General features: G+C 49.3%; 1 pseudogene; it reads left to right on the top strand.

Moving 5' to 3' along the window:
* The first annotated feature begins 428 nt into the window (after positions 1-428).
* Positions 429-1,681, top strand: LOC146193253 (uncharacterized; annotated as a pseudogene).
* Positions 1,682-6,978: the final 5,297 nt, after the last annotated feature.

Below are 6,978 nucleotides of genomic sequence, written 5' to 3'. Positions count from 1 at the left end.
GTAGCAAGCGGACCCCGCAGGGATCTGTACTGTCCCCGCTTCAATTCAATGTGGCCATGATCGGGCTTTCTACCAAACTAGCAGCGATTGAAGGTCTCAGTCATTGCATGTATGCGGATGACGTTACTATGTGGATTGGCAAAAGAACCGACGGTCAAATAAAGGAGACACTCCTAATGGCCATAGAAGAAGTTGAAAAGTACGTAAATGATAGGGGACTTAGGTGCTCCCCGCAAAAATCGGAAATGCTTTTTTACCAACCAAAGAGGAAATCACGGTCGGATCCCCCGCGGATATCTCTTAAGGCTCAGGGACTCGATATCCCAACGGTGCACAGGATTAGAGTCTTAGGGCTGTACATTCAAAACAATGGTTTCAAAGGAGAAACAATAAAAAAGTTGGAGATATGCGCGCAACAGACTCTGCGGCTCATCCGCAGAATCGCAAATAGGCGCTATGGCATGAAAGAAACGAATCTAATCAGATTAGTTCAGGCCTTTGTAATAAGTAAGATTGCTTACGTAGCTCCGTTTCTTAATCTGAAGGCAACGGAGAAGTCCAAGCTGGAAGGGAGAATTCGCAGAAGTGTCAAGCAGGCTCTGGGTTTACAAATTCGGACCCTCACCGCAAAACGTTTAGAACTAGGTCTTCACAACACACTGGATGAAATTGTGGAAGACGTGACAATCTCGCAGTACGAAAGGCTGTCGGGAAGCGTTACAGGCAGGAAAATCCTAGCGAAACTAGGAATAAATTACGAGAGTCAGCGAGGTCCGAAAGTAGACATGCTTAAGAGCGTACGCGATAGACTGATGATCCCACCACTACCGAAAAACATGCATCCCGTCCACCGCAAGGATCGCAGAGAGAAACGGGCTGAAGCCCTCGGCAAATGTTTCAAAAACCACCCGATAGAAAACGTGGCCTACGTGGACGCAGCTAATTGCGGGAAGGGGAGAACGGTGATAGCGGTAGCTAGCGCCGAGACATATCTCCGAGCCAGCGCCTCGATCACGACGGGCAGTCCCGAAATTGCAGAAGAAGCCGCCATCGCACGTGCAATAATGGGCACGGATGCGTCAACGATAGTCAGTGACTCAAAGGTAGCAGTGATGAACTTTGCCAAGGGGAGGGTCTCCCCTCTGTTGAACGGAATCCTGCGGGCTGCAAGGGACGACCGAAAAATTCGCATAGTCTGGACACTTGCACACGCATCCGTGGCTGGAAATGAAGCAGCTCACGAACTGGCTCGAGGTCTTGCTTTCCGAGCCAGTGGCCATACCGAGGGCTTCGCAGAAAGGGATCATCTTGTGTGTTACAGAGAGATCACACAACATTATAGGCTTAATCGAACGAAGTACCCCGCCTCTGATAAATCATTGACAAAGAGTCAGGCCACCTATTGGCGCCGTCTCCAAACTTATACGTTTCCGAACCCGGTTATGTGTAGTCGTTATTATCCGGGACAATATTCAAACGAGTGTAAGCAATGTAAGGCCAAAAAGCGGATCTCAACCATATTCTCTGCAAATGCCCTTTTTCCCCCCTGGAGGGACAAAAAATAAAGTCACTAGAACAATGGGAGGCTCTCCTACTCAGCTCCGATCCGGAGACTCAAACAAAAGTCGTCCAACTGGCCGAAGACGCCGCCAGGAGCCAAGACCTTCTGGCCGTCGTTTAGGCGAGGGGCCTATATGCCCTTCAGACTGTTGGCAATAAACGTTTTACAATAAAAAAATCCTTTGTTTTCTGTATATTTCCCTTACACTCTTTACTAAGCCCAGTTGTCTGCGCTTATTTCGTGTTTGTCCCGCTTTTATTGCGCTGTTTCCCAGTATGACCCCACCAGGAGATCCAGGCAGGCGATGTTGGGCTATTCAAAGAGTTACAGCCTACACAGCCCTAGAAAATGACGATTGTCAAGACGACCTTCCCTGGCCACGACGGGTAAATTCGGTCGTGTACCTTGTGGCTTCACGGAGTAACAACTCTGCGTCGTTCACTAAAAGTGCTAAACCCAAAAAGGCTTTTGCAGTGAATGCGTTTGTCAGTGAAACGCCTGTGCTATTTCAGGCGAAATGTGGCGTGAACGTTGTTCGTAAATAAAAAAACGGTTCTACGTGCGTGGAATGCTTTGACTACAGCCCCCGCTAATTTGGACACTCGGGTGGTCTAAATTATGACCTCCTGGCCCCTTCGAGGAGAACGCCGTTAGATCCCCTGGACCGCGCCAGCCGCTCGAGGTTGCTGGAAAGCCTCGCTCAACACCGGAGCCTCGAGTTGATAGAAAAAGAGGGGTCTTCGGGGCGAGGACCCGGGGTGTGGTGAGAACGAAGAAGGCGTGAGTGGGACTCAGTGGCAAGGAGTCGCTACCTGAATTTTGTGTAAAATAGACGTGGGAAAGCGCTCGTTTTTTTCAAACCTATATATTCAGTTGTTAATTTTATTGCTTTTCTTCCTTAACGACAACGTATTAACGACATGATTAGACAAAACAGTAGAACGGTAGGCCTAAAGGTTAATATGCAAGAAATTATTACCCGTGTTACACGGGCAATTTCAACTGCCGTTCAGTTAAATCACAGTTCAGCATTCCAACTGACGTTGAACTGAACGGCAGTCGACTGTAGTTGCACGGAACATAACGCGAACCTCAGTTGACCCCCAGAATCACGTGATCCTCCACGTGCAAGCAATTCTTACTAAAAGTGCTTTATTTTTCATATATAAATTACTTTGTACAACATTTGCACACTTTATAATATTAAACTGCACATTTTGCACGCGTTTTTTTTTTCGAGTATAGAACAAATGAACTCGACACAATGCCAAGTCAATCCATTTGAGGTGCGTCTGGCTTCGCTGCTTAATCGTCTTTTTTTGGTGCCGCTTCGCGCGCTTGTGTTTTGACACTCGTTCGAGTATTTAAAGTTGCAGGCTGGGACTTGCGTTAGCTAAGGCAGCAACCTTTCATGCGATTTAGAACGCACAGCCGTTGGAAATGCCGCCGACTCGGTCGATGCGGCGCGTCCGCTGACAGCCACCTTGTCAGTTGACTGATTCAACTGGGAGCGCCGACCTCAGTTGAACTGAACCACAGTTGAGATTTCAACTGCAGTTGGCGCTGCCGTGTAACATCGCGAACTGCCCTTCAGTTAAACTGACCGCCAACTGAACTGCCGTTGAAAACGCCCGTGTAATAGGGGTATAAGGTAATGTTCAAGAGCCTGGTAAAAGAAAAACAGCTTAAAAATAGAAAATATAATATTAATCATTGGCTCACAAGAAAGGGAAGGCGCAGTATCTGTCACCCTTGGTCTGTGGACACTTGACCACAGAATGGTAACCGCAAATCCGGGCAACGAAAGGAAAATAACTAGGGCAATAAGCTTGATATTGAGCGCATTTGGAAAGTACTTGCATATCGTGACTAGCAGTTCAATGGCATCGCTCGAGAGGAAAGCGTATACTGATTGAAACCTACCAGTACCCACCTATGGAGCTGAAATATGGAGGCTAACGAAAAGGGTTCTACTTAGGAAAAGGACACCGCAGAGAGCTATATGCGAAAAAACATAGGTGAAACGTTGAGGGATGAAAAGCGTTCGTTGTTCAGCGGAATTGGCGGCCGCTTTTCGATGCAGACGATAAGCAAGGCGCCCGTGTGCTGTGCGATGTCAGCGCACGTTAAAGAACCCCAGGTGGTAGGAATTTACGGAGTCCTGCACTACGGCTTCTCTCACAGATCGAGTCGCTTTGGGATGTTAAACCCCACAAACCAAACCAAACCAGAGAAATTGTTGAAAAACCCACACTTTGTCACATCACATGGGCCTGTCAAAATATAGACGTGGTTCTCAAAATTCGAAACCCGAGTGCGGAGTTATGGGAGACTCTGCTGCCCAGCGACCACTGCAAAGGCCATCAAGGTCCGGTACAGCGAGCCAAACGGGCGGCAGTATCCAGCGAAGCTCTGAACTGAGGGCAACCGACCATTGTGCAGAGGTGGACAAGGCCGACTGAGTAGACTCTTGGGGAATCAACGAGCAGACATCTCTAAAGACGTCCCGAAAATCGCCAAAATAATATAAGGGTAAATAAAGTTTTGCCTTCCTTCCTTCTCTTTCTGTGTTAACCGTCTACCTTTTCAGTTTTGGTCATTCGTCGTCCTACATCCTACATCCTCCGCACGCAGCACCCCGACCCACGCATCGCAAGAGGTGAGCGCATTCACAGTGTCAGCGGCCGCTCGCTGATTCGGCTGCAACGCGCAATGATCCTCCGTGCACGCATTGGATGTGTGTGGCCTGGGGAACGACGGATGCGCCACGGACTTGCCACTAGTGACGTGTGTGACGGCTGTGGCGCGGTAGAAACTCTCGAACATCTTCTACTGCGCTGCACCGCACTAGCCGAACCGCGACGTGAGTTGTTGGCGGCTTACAGAGCGCAGGGGGTAATCCCGGACAGCGTAGCTGTGCTCCTGTGGCCGCCAGGCAGTGCACGCGTCCGCGAGCGAGCTCACGTGAGCCTGCGCGAGTACATCGAACAGGCGGGCTTTATGACCCGCCTATTTTACCTCGCCAGATAGTGCACGCTGTGACTGTACGCTCCACGTGTGCTATTTTCCACAATACCGGCCGATCGCCCACGACACTCGTCAGTGTTTTGAACTGTGTGCCAGTGCGTGCGTTGTGAACAGTTGCCTGGACGCAGAGCTATTGCGGAGGCCCGCCCGATGTGCCGAGTGCTCAGTGGCCTAAGACATTTGCGGGTGGGCCTCAAGCAAACTACTGTATACTGTACCATAATGTATATATTTCTTTTATTTTTACCTACCGTTTCTTTCTCCCTATCACTCACCTCTTTTTCCTCTACCTTCTCCTCGCTATCCCTTTATTTCCGCCGCCCCAGTTCAGGTGCTTCAGATATAAGATAGCAGATAGCGGAGCTGGCGAACATCTTTTCTTTCCTTTTGTACATACAATAAATAACCACTACAACAACAACATGTCAATGCATAGCATGTAATAAGCACTTTTCTAAATACTCGAGTTAATCACATTCTAGTAGGAATCAAGAAGGCATGGGCAGCACATATTATGCAAATAGGGGATTGTCATTGGTTTATAATTGTAACTATTTGCACACCTCTACTTACGAGGATGCAATTCGAAGTACATATGTTATCGGTTTAAATCCCTGTCGTAAACTGGCCTCGAAATTCACAGCAGATGGATTGTAAATAATGAACGAAATGGTATGGCTGACAATTTACGCTCCACAAAAAAAAAGCGGCTTCATTAATATTTTTGACACAAAATCACGTGCCACGTTTTATACAAATCATGTAAAATTACCTTTCTAAAACGCCCCGCCGGGGTGGCGCAGTGGTTACGGCGCTCGACTACTGTTGCCAAGGACGCGGGATCGAATCCCGGCCTCAGCGGCAACTTTTCGATGGAGGCGAAAAGCAAGGCGTCCGTGTGCTGTGCGATGTCAGTGCACGTTAAAGAACCCCAGGTGGTCGAAATTTCCGGAGTCCTCCACTACGGCATCTCTCATAGCCTGAGTTGCTTTGGGACGTTAAACCCCACAAACCAAGCAAACCAACCAACGCTGAAAAGATGAAGTATTTGTCACAGGACACTTTCCATGTCTGGAAAGCGGCGTAAAAAGAGGAAGAAAACGAAAACGAAAAAAAAACGTATTCAAATGCTTCTTTTCCCACTCGAGAACAGAGATCGAATAATTTCCGCAACGTAATAATAATATTAATAATAACGATAATTGGTTCACGGGAAGGGAAAGGCGCAGTATCTGTCACACTTGCTCTGTGGACACCTGAACCGCGCCGTAAGGGAAGGAGGAAGGTGGAAGTGAAAGTGGAAAGAGGGAAAGGGGAGCCGTAGTGGAGGACTCCGAACATTTCGACCACCTGGGGTTCTTTAACGTGCGCTGACATCGCACAGCACACGGACGCCACTTTGTTTCGCATCCATTGAAACGCAGCCGCCGAGGTGGGGTTCGAACCCGGGAACTCCGGCACGCTGCACCACCGCGGTGGGGCGTAATGATTGAGAAGTAGACATGTAGCGCTGCTATTTGCTGTGTCTTTGTTTACGTAAATTACCCCAGTTTGGCGCTCGCACTCTTTACAGGACAGTTAAATAAAAGTTAAATTGGTTCACAGGAAGGGAAAGGCGCAGTAACTGTCACACTTGCTCTGTGGACACCCGAACCGCGCCGTAAGGGAAGGGAGGAAGGTGGGAATGAAAGTGGAAAGAGAGAAAGAGGAGCCGTAGTGGAGGGCTACGGAGTAATTTCGACCACCTGGGGATCTTTAACGTGCGCTGACATCGCACAGCACACGGACGCCACTTCGTTTCGCCTCCATCGAAACGCAGCCGCCGCGGTCGGGTTCGAACCCGGGAACTCCGGCACAGTAGACGGGCGTCTTACCACTGCACCACCCCGGCGGGGCTTACAGGACAGGAAGCTTTTAAAAGCGTGCTATATAGCTTAAGGTTAAGGTTGGTTCACAGGAAGGGAAAGGCGCAGTATCTGCCACACTTGCTCTGTGGACACCTGAACCGCGCCGTAAGGGAAGGGATGAAGAGAGTGAAAGTGGAAAGAGAGAAAGGGGAGCCATAGTGGAGGGCTACGAAGTAATTTCGACCACCTGGGAATCTTTAACGTGCGCTGACATCGCACAGCACACGGACGCCTCTTCGTTTCACCTCCATCGAAACGCAGCCGCCGAGGTCGGGTTCGAACCCGGGAACTCCGGTACAGTAGTCGGGCGTCTTACCACTGCGCCCTATATAGCTTGCCTTAACAACATTTATCCAATTCGCAGATAGGTCGCGCTGCTCTGTAGCACTAAGGGATTTCGAAAGCGGCACGTTGGCATCCAGGCACCCAATACAGCACTGGCTGCGAGACAGCTTCCTTGGCACAGGCACGAGCTCTATTATG

The sequence above is a fragment of the Amblyomma maculatum genome, chromosome 4, assembly GCF_055883805.1.
Source record: "Amblyomma maculatum isolate TAMU_Amacu chromosome 4, ASM5588380v1, whole genome shotgun sequence".
In the NCBI taxonomy this organism is placed as follows: Eukaryota; Metazoa; Arthropoda; class Arachnida; order Ixodida; family Ixodidae; genus Amblyomma; species Amblyomma maculatum.
This window is presented reverse-complemented; position numbering and strand designations above follow the sequence as displayed.